A 24,051-nucleotide genomic window follows, 5' to 3' on the forward strand; every position below is an offset into this window, starting at 1 on the left:
TAACCTGTATGTTATTCATTTGCTCGACTGATATAACAACCATGAATCGCACATAGAAGTCTCAATGTGCTCACACAATGCATTTTCAGAAATTATCTGCTCGGTTTTCCAGTAGCCACACGCTTTGTTTTTTAAGTGACAAGAGATCCTGTAACTTACTTGCAGTTTGAGAGAAATTGTAAAGTTTAACTTCTTTTACTATGAACACGTTATTCTTCAATTAAGGAAGTTACTCAGTTGTCATTCTTAGAAAGAAAACCAGAACTGGCAAAAAACCTGTATTGGTAGGTCACACTTTGGAAAAAAACTGGAACTCAGATTTAGCCAAGAAAATTGCAACTGGTCCAAGCTCTAGTTTACGGCATGTTAAAAAAAAGAGTAAACATTCCCTGACATAGACTGGTGACGTGTGCAGGATGTAACATACCTTTTGAATATGACAACTGGGATAGGCTCCAGTGTCCTGTGACTCAGAACAAACAGAAGTTAATGCAAATACTTCTTGGATAGATTCAGCTTATGCCAGCTACACTGAGAACTGCATGTCACCAGACACAGAGATACACCTTAAATTTCACAACTTAAGAGTGGCCAGTCAACAACACTAGCAGCTACATTATTAGAGAAGGAAAAATGTTTCTGGAATTAATAAAATGAAATAGCCAAAATTCAACACAGACACATACAACAGTGGTTCGACCCACTGATGAAGGACACTGTGGAATGGTGTTCTTTTAGCTGTGTTCAGATTAAAAACAAAGCTTCTATTTTGGTCCATATAACTTCCAGTAATCTTAAATTGTATTCCAACACCTCAACACACATTGGCCCTGCTATGTGCCAGAGCCTCAAAATACAGAAAGCCAGCATCAAACCAGCTGTTCTTAATACGATGGCACAGATTAAGTCCATACACTCCCCCATCTTTCCATTGCTCTATCCATCCTCCCTTCACTGCCCCCAGCCATGTTAACCGTCATTTTCCTGTAACAACTGGATGACCACATGACCTAGATGTATGAGCCGAACATAACATGCATTGACCTTTTTTTCTTTTACTCCTGCTTAGGGACTGCTCAAAAAGTTTATATTCCTATTATTTGAAAAGAACATGTATAATTTCTCATCCTCAGCCACATCACATGAAAAAAAAAAAACACTGCTTAAAAACTGTCATGAAAGATGGTGAGGTATAAGGTCACATTTTGTCCAAATTCATTCTGCATATTCAACAAAAGTGAGAAGAAAAAGTTATTAAAGAAAACAAAAAACTCCTTAAATGTTGCAAAGCTTAGATTTAAAAGCGCTCTGTAATTTCCATCCTCAACTACAAGCTGACCCGGATATTTCAGCATCAATCAAGCATGTTTAAAATATATATATATATAGTCAATGGTCAAAAGCTTCACGAACATTTAGAACTTCTTCCTGAATACAAAACACAAGGGTGCCTTAGAAACTGCTGATAACTACACACTGACTCTTTAAACAAACAATTTTAGCTATTGTGTTTAACAGCACATGAGAAAGGTAGAACTACTGCAGGTCTTCTGTCACTGTAGGAAACAAACAGAGACAGTCTAATTTTGTAACTGTGGGAGGATGTGTGGTTTAGTGTTCTATTCTGAGTGTTGTGGGGGTGCTGGCATATTTTAAGGAACTGAAATGGAGAAAATGCCTCCCAACCAGATTTCCCATCTAATCTTACCTTAAATGGGAAAGTCCACTTCGGTCTATAAAAGACTGGGGTGGTCCCTACCCTATTTTAAGCAGCAAGGTGAACAGTTGCACCCTATGGTAGTATTTTATGTGCTTATATTATTCTTCCCGATCACTTCAGTTTATGTTAAGGTCGGGAAAGCTATCAAACATTATAAGTTATTTCCCTGGCCTGCTAAGAAGGGCTTAGGATTTGCCAGTTAGTCAAAGAGTTTCAAATGTTCCCAGTGCTTCAGGTTAGACTAGCAGAACATCAAACCATGATAAACACAATTTAGAACAGAGGCTTCTGTCATGAAGGAGTAAAGAAGACCAGGAGTCCCTACAAAGGGGATGGCTGCAAACTTTAGAGACTTAAGAAAGATTAACCCAATAGATTTATCTGTAAATTGAAATTGAACCACTTTTTTGGTTTTATCAAAACAACTACAGATCCAAAACATATTCAGTGTGAAAAGTCAGACTCAGGCCAACAATCGCTTTCCACATTTCCACTCTTTTCACAGACGTATTATTCTATAGAAAAACGTAACCTCTACCGACCTCTACCTTTCAAAACAACAAGTAAATTAACCCTGTCTTCTTGTTGCTTAGTGTGGATGTGTGTGCATGCACGTGTTTTTAACATGACTGATTAAAAAAATAAATACATTTAAAAAATAATCATCACAATAATTCAAAGAAACGAGGTGTCTAGAGAACACTAACTAGCAGTTATTTCTTTTCAGAAACTCCAGACTGACATTATACAAAAACAATTGCAGTTTTTGTTTTTGCTTTCACAGAATAAGTCTGACTAAGAAAGCAGGTCCTAAGACACATACTGGAGCCATATTTGACCTGGCAGACAGATCAAGCCAGCTGGCTCCATATATGCTGGATCCAGGCCAGGGGATGCAGTGTGTGAGAAGTAGCCTTGGGCCAGCCTTGATGGAGAGAAAAAAAAAATGTGGACATCAACAATCATGCAAACGTATATGGACATGTGCATGTAAACAGAGGGCCTAGCTTACTATTTCAACTGTCAGACGACCTCAATAATTGACTGTGACATGCTGCAGTCTTGACTTTGACTTGTTCTGACACGCTCTCCCTTGCTTTCTTTTTTCTGATGTTCCTCCTCTTGAAGCTCATGTACAATGCTGCTTTAGCATGATTAAGGATGTTGCTGGTGACGGTGAGACTAACCTGACATATTAATGGATCTAAAAAAGTATGTGAAAATTAACATCTGCAGATTGACACCTCAATAAGGTACGTGCCCCAGCACATACAACACAAACACACTAACAAAATAACTCAAACATGATTAAGGCCGACTAGGAGAGAAGCCACGTGCAAAGATAATGAAGATTTATTTTAAAGAACGAAAACAATCATAGCATTTTAGAGACGCTAAAAAGGTTCACTTCAAGCCCTCTTTAAGTAGCGTTCAAGTTTTACCGCCTTATGTACAAATCCTTCTGTTCAATCTTGTGCCATTTAGTTTCTGCTGTTTGTAAACACCGAACTTTCACTCATCATAACTAGCACATGTATTTTAAGATATCTGTGTGTGACCTATTAAAAAAAAAAAAAATACTAATAACTTAAGTGAGAACTACGCCCAACAAGCTGTGTTGGGAAGGTTACTTTTAAAATGTATTCCACTACAGATTACAGAATACATGCCCCAAAATGTATTTTGTAACATAATCTAGGGCTGCTCGATTATGGCAAAAATGATAATCACGATTATTTTCACTGAAATTGAGATCTTGATTATTTGACGATATTTATTTAACCCTTTAAGACCTACTATAGAACCAAGTCCGCCAGAGCTTATATTATTTTTTTACATGTTGTAGTGCCATTTGTGGGAGCATTTCAAGTTGCTATACAACTGTTATAGCCCATATTTTAATAATATGTATGCATTAAGTCCATAGTAACTACATTAATTGCAAAAAAGTGCAATAAACTACAAAAAAATTGAAAATCGTTTTTGTTTTTTTACATATATATTTCTACTTGGAGAAATTTAAGAGGCTTATCCCTCAAAACTTTAAATACAAAAAAGTTGCAAAAAATAGTTTACAACAACAGGAAATTTATTTTGAGTGTCTTCATAGTTTTATTTTGGCGATGCAGCAATTTTTATATACTGCAGGAAAAACAAAAAACAATCCTATGATGCAAATTTGCAAAGAAAACAGCAGGTGCATCAAAATAAACTATTTCCAGCAGTGCAATTCGAGTTCTAAGCATCCCAGCAACTATTCAGAAAAGTCAAACATGACCAGTATAGGCTTTTAAGGCCTACAAGTAAAAAACTACATTTTCCACGAAAATGACATCACTTCCGGTTTCGGGCAGGAAATGGCGGACATGCGATAGTTCGCGCTGATGTCTGTTTCACTGTGGGAAGTGTTAGGAACAGCTGATCGGATCAGCAAAGCGTGTTTCTGGAATATTATGTTTTTGTTCCTGCAAACGCTTTTTATGCAATTTTTGCAAAGCTTTATGTGGAAGGAAACTGTGACCGAGGACAAGCTGATGGCATAAGATGTAAGTACAACTCCTCTGGTTTCATATGCAAAACAAATTATTGCGCTAGCTTACGCGGTTCAGGTTCTACAGGGATTTAAAAATAGTTACACAAAACGGAGCGTGCTGCTCTGACCGGCTAAAGGGTTAACAATAACAATGTATTGAATAATGACTTTAAAAAATAATATAAAATAGTGTGCAACACCACTGAAGTTTTTTTTTACCTCTCTTTTCAACCAACGGCAGTCACTCTCCTCTCCAAATAACTTCTGCTTAGCTTTCCGAGCTTCCCTCGGGTCCTCTTAATCAGCGGTCTCCAACCTTTTTTGCGCCATGGACCGGTTTATGCCCGACAATATTTTCACGGACCGGCCTTTAAGGTGTCGCGGATAAATGAGGGAGGGGCTAACAATCGGCTCAGTCATTTTTAATGATCATTGAAAGCCCAGATCGTAATCGTGATTAAAATTCGATTAATTGAGCAGCCCTAACGTAATCCATTACGTTACTCAATGAGAGTAATGTATTCTGAATACTTTGGATTACTTAATATATTATCATGCTTTTTACAACTACATGAATGTACTATTGCTGTGTGAATTATTACTTTTACTGAAGGTTACTCGCCATACCAATAGCAACTAGATTTTTAAATCTTAATATAAAATGAGTGAAAGTAGGTGGACATTAGGTAAGGCTGCAGTTTTTGCAGCGATCTCGTATAGAAAACTATCCGTATATAAAACAGGTCCGCGGCTCCAAACCGTAGTAAAGGGATCTCTGGCTAATACGTCGGGTTCATGTCGGGCTCGTAGCTGAAAACTAGCTTTACTTTGTTGTCTGGGTCAACTTGTGTTGAAAGGCTGCTCCAAAGGAACTTATTGTTTCGGAGAAAAACACGAAAAAAGTGTACAATCGAGTCTTAAGCTTACTTACAACTTGCCTAATCAGGCACAGTCTTTTTGGCTGCAGTGGTTATTATTATATTTACATGCTTCCATCTCCCGCTTCTGGTCGGTGACAACTTGTACTTTTCCACTCTCCTTTTTCGCCCTCCCTCGCGCTCACAAACACATAACAGGTATGGCAGTGCAGTCTCCCTGCAGCACGGACTACACTGCCCATGAAGCTACATTCTTTAGGGCAATGTAACACTCTGCCTATTGCCTTCATATTAAATTATTTTTGTGAATAACTTTTAAAAATATTTCTTCACGTCATTATGCAAGCCGCAAGTAGTGGTGACATGGGCCACGAGATTGAGACACAGGCATTAGAGCGTCTTAATGCGTGTTTTGTTTGGGGCGTGGAAACCAAAAATAGAGAGGGCACAGCCGAACATATGAAACAGGAAAATACCGCCGTGTAAGCTCTTTATATCAACAAAGTAACTGTATTCTGAATACCACCTTTTTAAATGGTAACTGTAACGGAATACAGTTACTCATATTTTGTATTTTAAATACATAACGGCGGTACATGTATTCCGTTACTCCCCAACACTGCCAACATGAGATTGCATTGGTAATCCACAGATGCTATGTGTATTACCTGTGCCTACGTGTTATAGCTGTGTGTGTTGTCACCATATGGCAGTGTGCATATGGAGCTGGTAATATGTGCTACTTTTGTTGTCTGTGCTGGTGTTGCTACGTTAGCTTGGCCCGTGCTACAGAGAACATCTTTTTAAGTCATAATAGACAAAGAATCTTTCATCGAGTTAACACTCAACTTCCCAAAACCCCTCTCAGAATAGCCATCAAAGTTCAACAATGAATCCTGCATATCTAGCATAGTTGGGCTGCTAACATAAAACCTGGTGGGTGATGTTTTCAGTCACTGGGAAGATTTGCTTGGGGGAGATACTGTACTGTACTTTACCAGCCTTTGCTAGCAAGAGCCATTTCAGGTTGATACAATGCCAGACTATGTCTGGGAAGAAGATGGGTCAACAGCATTTTACTTTGAAACTACAGGACCAACCCCAGTTTTAACTGTCCTAATGTCTTAAGATGGAATGCAAAGGCCAAATGCTTTGTTTTTTCTCCCTTCCTAATAAAGCAGGGTGAAATGAGTGAAGTGAAACAATGCTGAATGTTCTTTACCTTGTTGCTAAAGGAGGGATGTCAAACTCATTTTACATCTTTGATCTTAAGTGGTCCAGATCAGTGAAATTCTCCTTTCTGTCAATATCAGTAAGTAAGCTTAATCCCTGAGATATGTTTTGTATAAGAAAAATATGTGCAATTTTAACCTTATATCTCAGTTTTCAACCGAATATAGAAACTGTTGTATTTAAAAAAAGAAAAGAAAAAAAAGAAATATGTCAGCACAACTCTTTGGGCTTAAATGTTGACTGTAATATAATTATAAAGCATGAAGGTTTTGTTAATTCGCAGAAAATAGGTTTTTTTAAAAGTTTTGACCCATTGTAATAAAGATACATTTTTATAATTGATTATTTTTTCCTGTCATTTAATCTATTACTAAATTCCTTTTATGTAGTTTGAACAATCATGGGGAGAGAATTTAATTGTAGAGACTGAGTAAGGAAAATTTCACCCCCTGGACCTTATGTTTGACACCCATGGTCTAAAAGCTACAAAAACACTTGAGTGTGGTTAAGTTTAGTGTGCTGTGTGGTAGTAAGTATGATAAAACAAGTAAAAAAAGCAATGGGTGCATAATTATTGATAATAAACGGGATAAGAAGTACAGACAAAAAAAAAATGACCCCACATATTAACACATATGTATTCTATATTTAATCTAAACTCTGGCTATGGGAAGCCAAGCCTCCACCACTGCAATCTTATAACCTAGGTCCTTCTTCACATTGTTAAATGAAAACTAAAATAAAAAAAACTAAAAAAAACAAAGTCAAAATATGCAGTTCAAATGAGAATGAATTTATTGTCAGTGGCATTCTAATCATATCTGTCCTTGCCTTCTGTTCAGTTCCAAGTCTCTGCATTTCTATTCCAAAAAAAGAACTAAAGCCATGAAAAAGCAGTCAGTGTGAGCCAATTTTCTTATCCCTTTGCATCTTGAATTAAATATTACTGCACCACAAATTAGATACAGTCTTTTGCTCTACTTCAACTTGCTGTGGTGAATTAAATGCCCTGCAGCTTTAGAACAGCATTTTTATAGCACCAAACCCTTTTCTGTACGAAAAGGTAACAATAAGCTGTAAGAAACCTCAAAAATTAAATGAAGAAAAAGATAAGCCAGCCTCAGTCGCTAATTTGTGCAAAACAGTGTTCTTATCTTGCACCCAAAAAATGTGCACACTAACTTTTTTTTGGATTCATTTAATGTGTGCATTGGCTAAAGTTGCTCTTATCACTGCATGTAATCAATCAGAATCATGCCAACACATATTTATATATAGGAATCTATTTAGCTCAAGCTGTAACATAGAGAAAGTGGTTAATTTTAGTAGCATCGGATTTTTGTTTCCTTTCATTAATTTCTTTATATGTTATTTATAACAACGGCAGAGTTTGTTTTTGAGCCTAAATGAACCTGTGTGATAAATCAGCACAGGTTATGAGCTTGGCTAAGTGTGGACCTCAGGGGACACTGTCTCTCTCTGCTGGAGAGACAGGAGGTGTGAGGGACTGGAACAAAGATGCCTGCCAGCAGAGAGAGGGAGGCTGCGTGGCTTAAGATGTCAAGAGATAACGGATGACAAGGTGTCAGATAGATAACGGTAATGCAAAAAACAACCCAGAGAGCAGATGAGGGCAGAAGCTGATTGCAGATTCCCTGTATTATAATATTCCAAACACCAAATTATGTCTCATACTTTCTGCAATAAATAATCCATTTTCACTGGAATGTCTGTTTTCAACCTGATAAAACTCTCCTACTTCTGCTGACTTCTTACCAGCTTGGTATGTCATGGCCAAAAGATGAACCGACTGATAGTCAGTACAATAACTGAAAGAAGTGTTAGAGCTACGTGACTTCATCAATGAACAAACAGGAGAAAATGCAAATGCTCCAGGGAAAATAAGCAGTAAGGTTAGAGTTCCATGCAAGTTTTGAGCCTGTGCTGTTACACACTGTTCACTTTAAAAACACTTATGCCTGATCAATGTTGCTGGCTAGATATCTACATGGTCAGTGCATTCTGGTTTACAGGAAATCTAGACAGCAAAAAACACAAGCAAATTAAAGCACAGCTACTGCAAAGCTATATGTACTGCTGTGCAAAAGTCTCAAGCCAAAGGGAAAAAGATGTAGCAATTTATTGAAATGTGCAAACATAAATGGAAATAGTGTGCATAAGGTAAAAACAGAGTTTGTGCAACTCTAACAGACTTGAAAGTCAATATTTGACACCTTTATTCTTCAAGCTTTACTGTCATTTCTTTTAAGTTGTCTTCAGGAAAGGTTCTCCAGACTTCTTGAAGGATATTCCAAAGCTTTTCTTTGGATAGCAGCTTCCTTTTGCTCCATTTTCTGTCAAAATGATCCCGTGCTGGTTCATTAATGTTAAGTTCAGGCTCTTAGATGGCTGATTTATTACTAATAGAAAAAGACACAGTGGAACACTTTCCAAGTATGCTTTTAGTGCATTGGCAGCATGTTTCCATGGCTCCTTCAAAGGTAAATATAAAGAAATGAAGGGTGGCTTCAGACTTTTGCACAGTAGTGGACACATGAAATAAGAGATTTTGTTTACATCTATGAGCCAACTTTCAGGTATTGCATAATTCCTTTAGCTTCAGGCAAAGCAGTTTTTATGTACTTCCCTGTCCTCTACGATAAAACTAAGAAGCAAACTTGCAACCAAAAAAAACAAACAATTTTTCTTAAACCTCCAACAGTACAAATGCTGAATGAGAGCACTGTTTAAATTAATCAACACTGAATTTGTTGGAATCATCTTCACAAAACTGAGTTACAAAGTCCCTGACCTGCTACCCTCCTCATATCAGCATGGAGCTCCTTTAATTCTTCGTTCCAGCAGTGAGGAACAGTAAAAGAGAACAACAAGCAGAGTTCAAAACAACTTTTACAAGCTGCAAAACTCGTTTTCTGGGACAAAAAAAAATGCTGCTTGCAGTTCACTCTGTACTGGACCCCTGGGTGATCTCATATGCATACTGAATGGACAGTGCCACAGCTTGTGGTTTGTAAAGCATTTAATGAGAAGTAATTGGGTCAACCTGCTACAAGTTCCTCCCTTTGTCCAAACAGTCACTTGATAGTCCCGTCACATGAGGAATTAAATTAACATAGTGTAATGAGGGCAGACTACACTTCTGTTCATCCTGCCCAGTATTTAATTGAATTATACTGAGAGACCAAAAAAAGGAAGAAGAAGAAGAAAAAAAAATAGTGTTGTACAGCCATAAATAAAAATGCAATTTACTGTACGAGACCTCATTTAACCAGTTTGTCACGGATATAAATCCCACATATGACACAAAGGACAGTAAAAAGCAAGACTATGCACATAACTGGAGAAGAACTGCATCATGTTATAGTCAGGAGGTTTGTCCTTTGAAACACTTCAGGGGAAATCAACAGATGAACACTTCTCACAGATCGTCCATCCACTTTGTTTTCTCGTCTCTCGTCTGTCACCTGCCCTCTTTCTGTCTCCCCATCAATCCCACAATAACGAACACTTACGATGCTGGCAGGAGCTCTCAGCTATTCACTGACACAAACAGCCGGAGTACTAATCATATCCTCAAGTCTTTGCTAATGTTTTATAGTAATACTTCAAACTCTTTACTTCGATAGTTTTACACATGCCTTAATTATGTTTAGCCTTGTAAACAGTTTCTGTTTTATTTGCCAATGTGCAAGAACCTCAGCCACTTAGATTTATAATGGCACTGTAACTGAACTGCGTGCACATAGTGGTGCATCATTTCTGCTCATATTATGCTGTTTCATACCGAGTAGGCAGTTCTTATAGGGCTCCACGCGTCACCAATACTCTGGCCTCTCTTCAAATCACGAGAAGCACAATAAATATACATCACATTTACTGAGTATTGTTCTCATTAACTTAGGTCTTATTTTGTTTATTAAACAAGACTGTCGGGTGCTATTTTCTCTGAATGGTGTTCTACAGTAGTCAATGCAGATGCCATTATCAGCTCTCCTTAAATTTATTCTATCTGACAACCAATTTGGATTTTATTTGTTCTTTAATTACTGCAAGGTCAGCTCCTGATTGTACAACTATTCTTTGATGAAATGACTCCAGGCAAACATTGTGTAACACTGAAGCCTACTCTAAGTTAAATTAAGTTTTATTGATCCCTGCAGAGAAATTCATTTGATGCATTTAACCCGTCCTAATAACTAGGATGAGTTTGGCACCAGGGGACCAACTCTACTTCTCTAGCAAGGTTTTGTTGAAGAGCACTTTGAAAAAATTAATTTCGCTGATAAAAGGAAAGTCACGCAGGAGACAGAAAAAACAAAACAAACAAGAAAAAAACCCACATGCAAACTATATATAGAAAGGATCGGCAATGGATGGTGATCAATCTCAGGACCTTCATGTTTTGAAAGGTCAGTTCTAACCACTAAGCCTGTGAACACTAATGTAGAACATTAAATCAACCATGTTATGCTACATCCAGTAATTTGTCGCTCAAAGCAGCTTGTTTTTAAGCATTAAGAAAGCCTAAATATTGATTTCATCCCACTGTTAACAATTTCCATATTTTTAAAAAAAAGAAAAACATTAATTGTTATGGTCTTTTGTTATTTGGCTGGAAATTTAGACGATTAGATTTTTGTGTGAAAAATCTAACAGGTTAAATGTGCAGCATTTGGCATTTCAGGACTTTCCTACAACACATCTTCATCATTCAAGCATACTTAACTTTAGATTTGAACTGACAGAGATATTGGATACAGAATATTACAACAGTCTGCCTTCTCCCCACTTGAGTAAACAAAAATGTGATCACCGCCCTGCGTGTGTGGAATGACTGAGACAAACAAAGCTGAGGTGGCAGAGTGGAAATGTTGAGAAAATTGCATTCATGTTCCACTTCTATGCCATAAAAAGCTCTTGTGTTTCTCTCCTTGTACACTTTACATCTTTACCCAGTGTGTATTGTGATGCAATCTGGTGTTAAAATGATAATCATATAGTTTTTGGATAATTTACTCTCCACAAAAATAGTTGTCAGAAGTAGGAAATATTAATTCTACTAAATTATGGTGTAAAAGTGGCTGCATGTGAGTTAATCAGGAACAGTTAATAGATTTCAAATCCAAATTGCAACTGGACTCAATACATGCAATTAAACTGCAAAAGAGCCAAGTAAGTATTTATTTTTTTTAGTTTAATTAAGTAACTTGGCCCAATCACATCTAATAATTTCATGTTTGATTACTCTGTATTCTATGCAAGTCACAAAGACAAAAATAGTTGGTACAATTCTAACCAGTCAGTATTTGGTATGATTATCTTTATTCGTCAACACAGTCTGAACTCTTTTAGGCAAACTTCCTTGCAGTTTCATGAAGGATAAGAAGAAGAATCGCTGCTTTTTGTTCCATTCTCTTAAGAAGTCAACACCACACTGTAGGGCTGTGGTATATCATAATGTCTGTGATAACATGGATACATTTTTACATGATAGCCCCATTTCACAATATCCATGATATAGCAACACAATTTGATTATTTCCCTAGCATGCCCCACAACACAAACAACACATAAATCCAGGTGTTGCCAAGTTTTTGGCTAATAGCTCTTTGGCAATCACCTCACTGTTGCAAAACACTCTTTTGTGTAGGGCTGAACGATATATCGCATTTGCGATAATATCGCGACATGATCAAGTGCAATTTTCTAACCGCAAAGGCTGCGATTATACTGCGATTATAAGGCTGTCCAAATTACTACCATATCCCAGAATTCATAGCGCGGCCCAGCCAAACTCCAGTTTCCAGCAATGGCGGCCGCTACTAAGTTTTAAAATTACTCATACTAATCTTTCTGGGTCACAAAATAAACTTTTAACATATTTTCAGGCGAGAAAGTAGTTGTGTAAACATCAAATATCTGCTCGGTTTATCAAGATATCCCATATTTGCAAAAGTGCTTCGACGTTTTCAGAGGCGTCTGCTACCCACCAGCTCGACAGCTAGCCGGGAGCTCGAGGATTACTGATGCGGCCGAGAACGGCACAACTCCCGGCACATCATTTTCAGATCACCGCGGAGTTTCGCTGCTCGGGTTAAGCGTAATATATAAGTCACTTAGACAACCTAAAAATGTTATTGTTGGGCTTTTTTCAGTGTTTTGTTTGTTCGTGAGTAAATCGGTTTGGCTGAGATTAAAGTTATTAGATTAGATAAAATAAAACTTTATTAATCCCCCGGGTGGGTTCCTCCTTGGTTTTCACACAGCTGACTAAACGTCAAACAGAAAACTTATTAAACAGAAGTATGAGACAGTCGAGAATTTACGCCAGTGTCTGGTTATATTTTAGATAGCAAGAAGCAGACGGCCGAGTTTATTAAACTCCACCGAGACAGCGGTGACGCTAATCAGAACTAGACCGTCCAATTTCACGCCTTTAAACTTTAAAGGCGTGTTTGTGTGTGTGTTTATACAATTGCTATTATGTTTGCACTTTATGTGTAATGTTACTGACTGCAGAGATCAGTAAGATGTGTGTATTTTTTATTTATTAGTTTTATTTATTTAATATTATTTTTTAATTGAATGACTGTCTAGTAGTTCACAGATGTCGAAAAACTGAGTGTGGTAAAGCCACTGATTTTTTTTATGTATATTTCTGCAATCTGCACATTGTACTGACTTTCATTTTAATGTTTACACCAGGGTTCCTTGTCAGCACTTTATGCTCAGATGTTTGTAAGCTAAAAATAAACTATTGTGTATGTTCAAATATACTGTTGTGATTGAAGAAGTTAAATAAAAATGTCAGTCATCAATTCATGCATCACCTCATGTCATCATAACAGAGGTCTGTCTTCCAGGAAAGAACAGTTTAAAATTAATGTAATATAGTATTGGCCATACTATATGATGTATTGCTTGTCTTTGTTTAATAATACAGAAGACAAAGACCTTAAAAAATAATCGCATATCGCATCGCAATCGCAATATTGGGGCAAAAAAATCGCAATTAGATTATTTTCCATAATCGTTCAGCCCTACTTTTGTGCTTGTCAAATTGTGCCATCTTTGGCATTTTTTCACTGAATCAGCTAAAGAAATGGGAACAAATGGGACCACTTTAAAAATTAGAAGAAAGTCTGGCTCCTTGAAAGCAAAATATAAAGATTGGCTCACATATTATTGTATTACAATGAATACTGAACTAAAGCGTGACTTGAAAAATGCATATATTTCGCAAGTCAAATCATAATTGTGTTATCTGTGAGAGAAATAGTTAAATATTTTCCCGCTGACTGTTCAGCCATGGAGTAAGCTGCTAGGTACCGGATTTGTCTGGTTAATGTGTAATTTGCTGTTAAAGCACATGCTCCAAGCACATGCCAACGTAAACAACTTTAGCATGGCTGAATCTCTGAGCTTTTCCGTACTGAACCGAGTTGGCCTCTTTTTATAACTACCACCCTAGGGCTACACAGACACACAAAGCAGTACCTCTAACCTACATAATGACAACACAATTTCAGCACACTAAAAGTAAAGTAAGATTACTGTGTTATTATTATTATTATTCCCACAACATCAAAGTGACATTTTTCACAGTAACAAGGCTACATTTGTTAAGTAAATAAAAATCCACGGTCACCCTTTCTAGACAGATGTGCAAAAGAGCTAAGTGAAATCTGTAATTTGTACAGCAAACGTGTACAAAGATATTTTTATCCTTCCAGGAGAGACAAAAATACACAGTGTAATACAGAAGACTGAAAAAAGCCAGTAACTAGTAATTACATCCTGCCTCTGTATAAGAGACCACCATGTTCCCCAGGCAAACTGCCTGTTTTAGGGCTTTGCCCATCTCTCAGAAGTATCCATCCAGCTGCTGTCCAGCCAGCTGTCCTTGTGAAACCTCACTTATTCCCCTCTGAACCAAGCGAATCAGACACACCCTGTAACCTGCTGATCTCACTTCTAACGGTTTCTCTTCTTCTAAAGTCACATGGTGTACAAACTCTAGCGCACACAAACATAGAACAAACACAGACTTTACTGCTCTAGCCAACACTTTGATCAAATAGCTGTAGACAGGGAATATTCTACTTAAATGTAATAAAAACTGGCTGAAACAGAGAGTCTGCTTCACACCTTAAGAGATGTGCCCTACTTCTGCTCAGAAAGTGAGTTATCCCTCCTGGCAACGCTGGGTAAAAATGTGCTCGCATTGGTGTCAGATATTGAAAGCAGGGTGATGGACTGAGAAAATCAGTTCACAAATTTAAGTACATTTAAGTACAATTAAAGTACTCAAGCACATGCAAGCTTGGACGGTAACATGCTAACAGCACACACAAACCATTTGACTAACTGAAGCTAAAACAGATGGCTATCCAATTTAGCTAAGTGTATTCATTACTAAGAAATTAAAGAGTGGGCCAGCAGCTGAAAGCTCAACTTACCTTTCACCTGAGCCCCAGGAGGCACTGCATCCAGAAGCTTTTGTTGAATCAGCCTGTCTCACCTGCAGAGATGCAAAAGTTAGAATAAGGTTTCACTTTAACTCACACAGTACAAACGCTCAAACCTGCCTCACCCCCAACGTCTCTCCCGCTAATGCTCCTCCTGGTCACACCACTGTGTTAGAGCCCCACCCCACTCTTTCCCAGTCCTTATTTCAATAAGTCAGAACAAGCCTGCACCTTTAGCTAAAGTTGACTTGTAATACAATTATGGATCAAATTTCCCCCTCAAAAAAGATCAATGAAAAGAAAAGATTCAATGCTGATACTGTCAATCCCATTTTGTTGGAAAGGAGATTGTGTTTACCAAAACATAAGGAACACAGTCACACTATCATATTTATGGAGAACTACTTCTGTTACACTAGATAAACACACACCCCAGTACGATGTGAATCCAGGAAGACGTGAGGCAAGATAGCAGGAATATGGCTGCAGACAGTTCAATGTCCACATAAGTGAACTTAATTTGATGTTACACATTTACATTCACTCTCATTATTTACAGCTAAAAATTGTGTTTTCACCTCCCATTCTTACATTTGTTTTCCCTTGAAATCCCTTTGAATCACTTTTCTTGAAAAACCTGTCTATTCACACACAACTGGGACATGTGATAAGTCACAAATCTACAAACGAAAACACACACAAGCATCAGTTTGCAAAGCAGCACTGCACTACATATACCCCTAATACATGCAATAAAAAACTGAGAAAATGCATGTATCTGTGCAGATTACACCAATGTTAATAGACGTAATGGTAGTGCAACAAGTGAAAAAACAGGGTGGTCAGGAGTGGTGGAATCTGCGCCTTTAAAATCCTGCTGCTTAGCAAACGAGGAAGCCATAACACTTGAGTACATCTAACCTAAATAAGAAGTGAACTGAAAGAGAATCGCTGAGCTAACAGCACTTGAGGGACAAAGACAAAGAGGGGGGCGAGATCAGGTCAAACACGCACAGCCAATACAAAAAAAGCTGAAAGAAAAATACACAAGGAATGAGTAATTTAGCTTGCCCCCTTTTTTTTTGCTTTAAAGACAAGAATCATGAAATGCACAACATGTACAAACAATGCAAACCACAAGTGAAGTAAGACACCGTGGCCCAGAATGTGTCATGGTTTCAATGGAAGAGTATTTGTTCTCGGGACCAATTCACAGTGCAATAAAGTTAACTGCATAACACATAAAAACTACACTATTACAACTTGGGATTGCACTTAACTCATGACCAAAGGCCAAGAGAAAAGTGTAAAGAACGGACAGTTTATATGCAACACTCTTACTAAAGAGACTCACAGTGTACGATGTACTTCTTTGTTTGGCGCATATCACATTCATACATAGTGGGCCAAATATAAGTCAGAAAGAGAGCAATCACTATCCCTACAATTACAAACAAACAGTGCTGAATAGAATCTAACCAGCAAATTGTATGCTAGTCTTCACAGAAGCAGCTAATTAACATTTATTTTAAGGCATTGTGGGTATGCCAGCATTCATAGCAGAAAGTCAGGCTGGGCTTGTAAGCAATGATAGGAAGGTAACATGTGTAAGAAAGAGATTACAGATGAAAAAATGCAATTAGTGATGGATTTGAACTAAATCAAATGATTGCTGTCTTGCTTTAAACATTTGAAACTAAATATTTGAAACTACATTAAAACACCACAGCAACATTCATGCATTTGTCTATGATGGTCCTCAGTCATCCAGGTCATTGTAATCGAAGGAGCTTGGAAAAGACCTTGACTTGACATTAGAACTGAAAAAGCTTCTCAGATAAGAGGTGAAACGTCTTCAAGCAACTTAAAGAAGTCCAGACGCTTTTCTTTCCAAGCTCCTTAGATTCATGCATTTGGTTTTTACAGCACTTCCTTCAGGAAACAACTTTTACACAGTACAGTGATATTAAGCCTCTGTTGTGATTTTAGAAGGAAATATTTTAAATTTCCCTACTGAAAACTGAAAAGATTTCCAATGACATAGCTCTCTGCTTTGGCAGCTATGCCAAAGTGCCAAACTCAAGTTGCTTAGCAACTTGAATTGAGTTGATTGGTTGATGAGGGGCAAAGATCACTGCAGTGCAAAAAGATGCAAAGCAACAAAATTATTCTGATTCTAGATCCTTTACATTGCACATTAAAAATGTTTGATTCATTGCATCTTGTAATTTCATAGCATAATTCTGTTGCATGTAACCAGTTCTCCAGATCAGCCAGACTTGCTTCAAATCAATATAAAAATAGGAACAGTGTGAATAATAACTAGACTAGAAATAGGTTTTCCAACTTGATATAGTACTGGCTGTAACATTATAGCCAACCCATGAAACATTAACAATGTCTGCCATTCCAACTGAAAATATTTTATTCATCTTTGCCCAATAAACCAAAGTTCTGGACTTACTGTAACAGCTGTGCTTTAAAACCCTTCACTTCCTCTAGGAGTCTAAAAATCCACCTTTTTATCCTGTCAAATTGAACTGTCTATCCTGTAACAATCTTGAACAGTTCTGCTGACTTGAGGTCATCATTTTCCTAAAGATTAAATGGATACAAATAGTCCTCACTTGTACTTGTGTTGGTACTTTTATCACGTCAGACAGCCTTCGTAAGGAAGGCCTCTTATCAGCAGCCTCCTTCAACAACCCTCATCTCTGACCATGCAAACCCACTTAGGTAAACATAAGGCCACAAAGGATTTTGCTGTGACCATAGCTAGACATCAACAGTCAGATATAAAGTTAGCTACTGTCTTTTAAGTGAAATGTCAATTTGACAAAGACTTTCACTTAACGTTGAATTTGAGACTATGATCCATATGAGCATTGGGTAATAGAGGCAGGTATTTAAAAATGTTCTTTGGTATACGGGAACTGTCTGTCCAGTGAAGACAGATAGCACAGATAAACAGAACATAACCTTCTATCAACACATAAAAATCAGTCTGCTGAGACACAGAGACACAAAGTGAGGACTCACTGTCTGTTATGGTCACAATTTAAACTCAATGCAAAATTTGGCTCTGGGTCTAAGGCCACTTAACATTAAGTGTATTCATGTCGCTTAAAGACCAATGTACTAATCGCATGCCATCCTACTTTGGGGTCTATTGTTTGAGCAGTCTGGTATAAATCAGGGGCATCACAAACTGGAAAAATCACAGTTCAATCCAGCAAAATGGGACCAGCTCAGCGTCGTGCACCTGAAGTCGAGTGTTTTGACAGATGCATGAAACTATACATGCTTAGACATAAGTTGAAACTGCCGTAATTTTCTTTGAGAGTATTTATTACATAGCGTGCTGCAGGGAAAAGCCTGTTTTAAGGTTTAGGTTTTTTAGCTTCTTTTTTTGTTTTTTAGAGTTAGATGGGAGCATTTATCAATTTAATCTCTGTGCCTTCAACAAAAAGATGAGAGCAAGATTTGTTTACATAAGGACAGAAAAGCGGAAGCAGAGAGGAATGCTAGAAGCAGACTCACATAAACACTGCAGGGCGTAAGGCAGCACAGATAAAAGCTGCAGCAGTGATTCAACAACCTCCTATGAACAGCATAGATATTTTTTTTCCCTGCGTGACACTCAATCACTGTTGGAAACCACTGTAATGGCATAAATCATACTATTCATGATCAATAGCTTTTAAAGCAATCTCTCCTAAAAGTGTAGTGTAGTGTCACTTTAAGACTGAAGTCAGATGATGGTCCCGTGTCATGGAAATCACCCATCGTCTCGGACCCAATGTTACTTTGAAAGGTGAAGGCAATGCTTGTTTTGTTGGAGTGACTTGGCATGTTTATCTACAGATGGATGTCACAAGTTTCCATTTAGTGTAACAGAGCCACTTTCCCCCTGTTAACTACTTCATTAGGAAAACAGACGACATAGTAACAGACAGAACGCTAACACTACTGATCCCTAAGGCAAAGCTGTAGAATTACATTAACAGCTATTAATGGATTTGTCTGGCACCAATAAAACGCATGTCATAAAAACATCAGGCAAAAATTCAACACCAATATCATCCTGCCAGCACAGAGGATTGTGATAACCCTATAAAGTGGAATTTGACAAACTGATGACGTAACCAAGCCTCTCAGCAACACCTCATTTGTAAACAGAAAAAAAAATGCTGTGTTAAAAGTATGTCCGAAATCTACAACGGCCCTGCAGTAAACTCAACACAGATGCTTCAGCTTATCCCAGAAAACTACAGATTATCAGCGTCTGACATGGGCAGCGCACAGTGCCAATCATTTTCAATGACGGAACAAAATCTCCTTACGAGCCCTGCCACTCAGAAACAGCCGTAAAACAAATGGAGACTTTTAAAAGGATATTGCATCATAGTTAATGTAGCTCATTCACAAAATCAAACAAAAACATTATGAGCGGAAAGTCTGAATAGCAGTAGCTTAATCCATATGGCTGCTTATTATTTAATAACAAAACAGTGAATGTATTCCATGTCAACAAAACACAACAGCATCTATAATGGACACTTATTTTAAATAAATCAAGTTTTACACCCACAATATCCACACAGCACACTGGGCCCTAACCAAAGCTGTCAGCATTTACACAACCACCAACTCCATGTAGTAACCTATAGAGAGGTGGATATTGATTGCAGAGGCACTAGCTACTGCGAGAATACTCGTTGGCAGTCTGTAGAAAGCTGAGTGGTGGATGTATGGTGTCAAACCTGCTCTAAATACAGACACCTGCTGGTCAGTTTCCTTGGAACAAAGTAAGAAGTCACTTTCTAAGGGTCAGGAGGTCAGTCTCAAATGCTTTATTTCTTTGTGTGTGTGTGTGTGTGTGTGTGTGTGTGTGTGTGTGTGTGTGTGTGTGTGTGTGTGTTGGATAAATCAAGCAGGAGACACGGAGAGAGCCCAGAGTTTTAAAATCCTGGCTGTCGGTTGTTAAATCATATAGCAAAATAATTGGAATGCACTGTTTGATACACAATTCATCAAAAAAAGAGAGAATCTAGTTTTCAGTTCCACATTTAAACGTCATGATCGTGGTTTCACAAGCCTTTGCCTCACTCTGCAGGGTTGATTTCAGATCAACGCAAAATGCCATTGTTTCCAGACCTGTAGGGTGTTTTACTCAGTGTTAATATTAGAGGAAATAAAACCATAACTGCAGACATTTACAAATTACAAATTTATAACAGAAGTCCCACTGACTTTTACATAATAATATCTGAGCAAACAATGTGTGCATCTGGATAAAAGCGTTACCCATGAGGGAATAAGAAGACATTAAACATTTTTGTGTTTTTCTGTGCTCACATAAATACTTTTTCTTCTTGGAAAAAGTGACATTCTGTGACAAAAATGGCCTGTTTTAAAACATAAATGTCAGCTAGCATCTGTAAAGTAACTTGTGATGAAAAATTCTGCCGGGGAAGAGAATCTTGGAACAATATGGGCTACTAAAAGTGCGTTCGCTCTCTAGGGGCAGAGAGGAAAATTCAGTATGGAGCAGTATTAGCCTAGATTCCCCCAGTAGATGTCGGGGAAAGCATTTAAATCTCAGAGGAACTGGAAACAGCACTGAGCCACTTATCAGCCCTGGAATAGGACAATTCCACTTTGAAGACCAGCCAGATTCAAAGTAGCATTTTAAAGGGAAGAGTGTGTTTTGGAAAATTGCCATTCAGATACACAGAGACAATCAGGATCAGAGAAAATATCTGATTTCCAAATAAAAACAAATAAAGCAGCGATTAGCATTTAGACTGGAAGACGGAGAGGACCTAGCACCCGTCATCAACGCCTAGCTGGCTTCTCCTGTGGAGACTGATCTACAGGATGCAGTGAGATGTGGTATTTTCTGCATATCCTTCACAGTACAGCATGGAAGTTGGGACATCTGTTGCTGTGTCTTCCTGCTAGAAAAAGCACTGATAAAAAGCAGGACTATCCACCCACAGAAAATGACTCAAACGGCTCTTTACTCTTTCCTTCTTTCACTGCCACTCTCTCCCCCATTTGTGTTTCACAACAGAGCAAAGCCACAGTTCTAGTTGATAGGCTTAGGGCCCAACACCATTAAATATCACCACCTGATTAGAGGAAGGTAGACTGTCACATGACGTGTCAAGGCTTTGGGTGTCAACAGATCAGCGCAGAAAAGCAAATGTGATTTTTGTTTTTCTAAAGTGGAAAAAATTGTATTAAGCGTCAATCTGATGAGCGGTGTTAGACTCTATTTAAATCAGATATGCAACAAGACGTGGTCTCTGTTAGTAATGATTTCATGACCTAATTCCACTGCCCACGTAATACTAATGACCTTCTCATGCTTGCCATGGTCCTATCTCAGCTATTTCCACCACTCATAGTAGGACATTCTGCAGTAATTCAATATCAGATCAATTTTTTATCTGATGGTGAATGACGACAGTGCACGTTAGACGTTTATCATTCTATATAACCCTCTTTAAAAGACTGAGTCCAGTGAATGTGCAGACCCAGAAAGGCTGAAGCAACAAAGCAAATAAAGAAGTAGAGAGTGTGAACAAGTGACACACTTTAAAACTACCTCTTCGTCAAGCTCTGCAGCAGTTTCCCACATATTATCTATTTTCACTTCAACCAAGGGTGAAACATTCCACTAAACCCTTTAACTATTAACTAAAGTGCACTCCAGCACTCCAGTGTTATTCTCATCACAAGCAAAGCCAGACTCGACATAATACCACACAATTAAAGATGGATGAGACAAAGTGGCAGTGAAAAGCCTCCACAGTTAGTCATCATCTCATCCAGATCAAATGCCACGAGTATCGTTTGACCCGCACTTTTTTTTTAAAAAAAGCTTGAAGAAACTCATGATCTTCTGTTTCTTAAGCTGCACTTTTTTCACAAACCCCTAACATGTGCACAAATGCCAATGTGGATCTTTTTAATTACTTTTTATTGATATTGCTGTGGGAGGAACTCCTTTCAGAAACTTCAGACAATTTAATGAGAACTACATGACGGAGCTGGCAACGTTCTCAGCGTGGTCTTGTAAACAAACAAGCTATGTAATGAAGTCTGTGTTTCTGAGTGACCCCAAAAAACACTCTGTTTTGGCATTTCTGCGCTGCAGCATCTGACTTGTCAATGAATGTAGACTGGCACCAATGAAGGAAGCGCTCATGCATATACTGATAATCACCTGTTTATAGATTTCTGAAAACAAGAAGGCATTTTCTAATGTAAGTGGCCAGTATTTATATGTTGCTTTTTATCAGCTTTGCTTGGGATTACTTTTTAAACTTGCAGAAAGTAGGGCACCTAAACATCTGTTATTATGAACCCCAAATTTGGCAATCACAGCATTTAATTTCTTGTCAAATTAATATGGAGGAGGCGTGTGTCGTTAGATTAAAAAAATATTTAAGGTGAGTTTCAAAGCGTTCTTTGCAGAAAACCCTACCTGGCTTTTACAATGTGTTCCTGGTGAACCCATGAAAAAGGTTACACGTTTGGTATCACACTTGCAACAGTGCAGCCGGCCAACGCTGGCGAGGTCTTGGACTGTCCTGCACATATTTGACATTTAAATGTCTGCCAGCCTCGTCGCTCTGCTTTGAATTATCTGCACTCTGCAGTAAAGTCAAAGCAAAACGTCGCATCCCACGTGGGACATAGATGATACAGAGACGTTACAGACTGCTTGATTAATGACTACAGTTAATACTCCTATGATCCTCCGCCACATGTGCTTAACAGCACAATAACACGCATTTTTCATTTATTTACAGTTTGTAACAAAAGCAAGTGAACGCAACACTGTAACTGATTTAACATAAAAGCAGCACATACAGGTACGTGCACTCGCTTGTTGCAGCCATCCTGGGCATCGGCGGGGATCGTGGTTGCTATGCAAACGAGTGACAGCAAAGCTGCAGCCGCATGGGGCACGGGCTGCTCTGCTAACGTGGCGATGAGGGGTTTACTTGAGGCAACAAGCTAGTAAGGTTAGCTGCTACCCAACGAGACGGCAAACCAAACACTCAGAATGACGTTACTATAACCACTGAACGAATTCCTTCATATGCTGCGACGATGAGAAGACTAAAATTACAGCGTGGATGCCACGAAACGCGCAATTTTTTCCCTCATTTTGTTATTCAGCGCTGTCAGAGCTAACTAGCAGTTAGCTCATAAAACATGGGTTAGTTGTATAGATACAAGTAACGTTGACTAAAAATAGCAAGTTGTGCTTAGCGGTGTGCTGTAGTAACAGAAACTCACTCTTTGTCGATCAGGGAAACGATCATGCACTTGCTCCTAAGCTTCTTTTCCAGTCCAGCGTCATAGCACGGTGCTGTATGGAGACAGCTGGGTGGTTTAGGGGGGCAGTAGGTGGGCTGTGACGGACGGTTGGAGAACAAGTTGCTCGGTTCCTCTCAACATGGAGAGTGCGGAGTGGACTGGATCATCTGCTGCCCGTCACACACAGGGAGCTATGGCGCCACCTGTGGCCGTAGCAGCGTACAACACCAGCTGCATGTGACCTACAAGATAAACACCGGCACACATTTCCGCTTCAGATTCAGTTTCACGTCTGCTTACATTTACTATTGTCGAAAACGCTTGTACACAAACTGGGACCAGTCAAAACGGACAAACAAAACTTCATAAGTGAGAATTTCCTACTGACATATACATTATGTTTTTAATGAAGTGTATTACATAATGTAAACATACTCCATGTAGAAAATAAAAATATACAATCATAAAATAAGTTTACATGCAATATCAGATACTCTTTAGGCAGCACACTGTTCCCTGCCAGTGTATGTCATTTTGTTGTAGTAAAATGACAGATGAAGACTTTTACTTTTGCGGGGTTGATGTGTAGCTAATTTCATGTCCCAGAGGTGGGCATTTGAAGTTCATCCAGATCACATATTGGGCATATTTTTTATAAATAAAAATCTAAATGAAATTAGAAAAAATAAAGTATAAGATCTATACATGCTAATCTGGTTCGATCTCAAATCTAGAGTCTCAGTTCATCAAGATGTTGCAGAGAATTTTAGCATTAAATATTCATATTAGATAAATGTAGATAGTAAAGATAAAGACTCTCAGACTCAGTGAAGTGTTCATATAGCTTGGCAGAAAAATTAT

The 24,051-nt window shown here is 38.2% G+C and overlaps 1 protein-coding gene across 2 annotated transcripts in view; it reads right to left on the reverse strand.

Annotated features, from left to right (window-relative positions):
* osbpl5 (oxysterol binding protein-like 5) overlaps nt 1–23,350 on the reverse strand; it is a 48,339-nt gene extending 24,989 nt beyond the window's left edge. For both annotated transcript variants that reach the window (XM_080876638.1, XM_080876637.1), the window contains exons 1-2: nt 23,170–23,350; nt 14,845–14,906 (exon numbers count right to left, since the gene is read on the reverse strand). The gene's annotated coding sequence lies outside the window, so the exon portion shown is untranslated. The remainder of the gene's footprint in view (nt 1–14,844; nt 14,907–23,169) is intronic.
* Nucleotides 23,351–24,051: the final 701 nt, after the last annotated feature.

This window comes from Rhamphochromis sp. 'chilingali' (genome assembly GCF_963969265.1).
Source record: "Rhamphochromis sp. 'chilingali' genome assembly, chromosome: 2".
In the NCBI taxonomy this organism is placed as follows: domain Eukaryota; kingdom Metazoa; phylum Chordata; class Actinopteri; order Cichliformes; family Cichlidae; genus Rhamphochromis; species Rhamphochromis sp. 'chilingali'.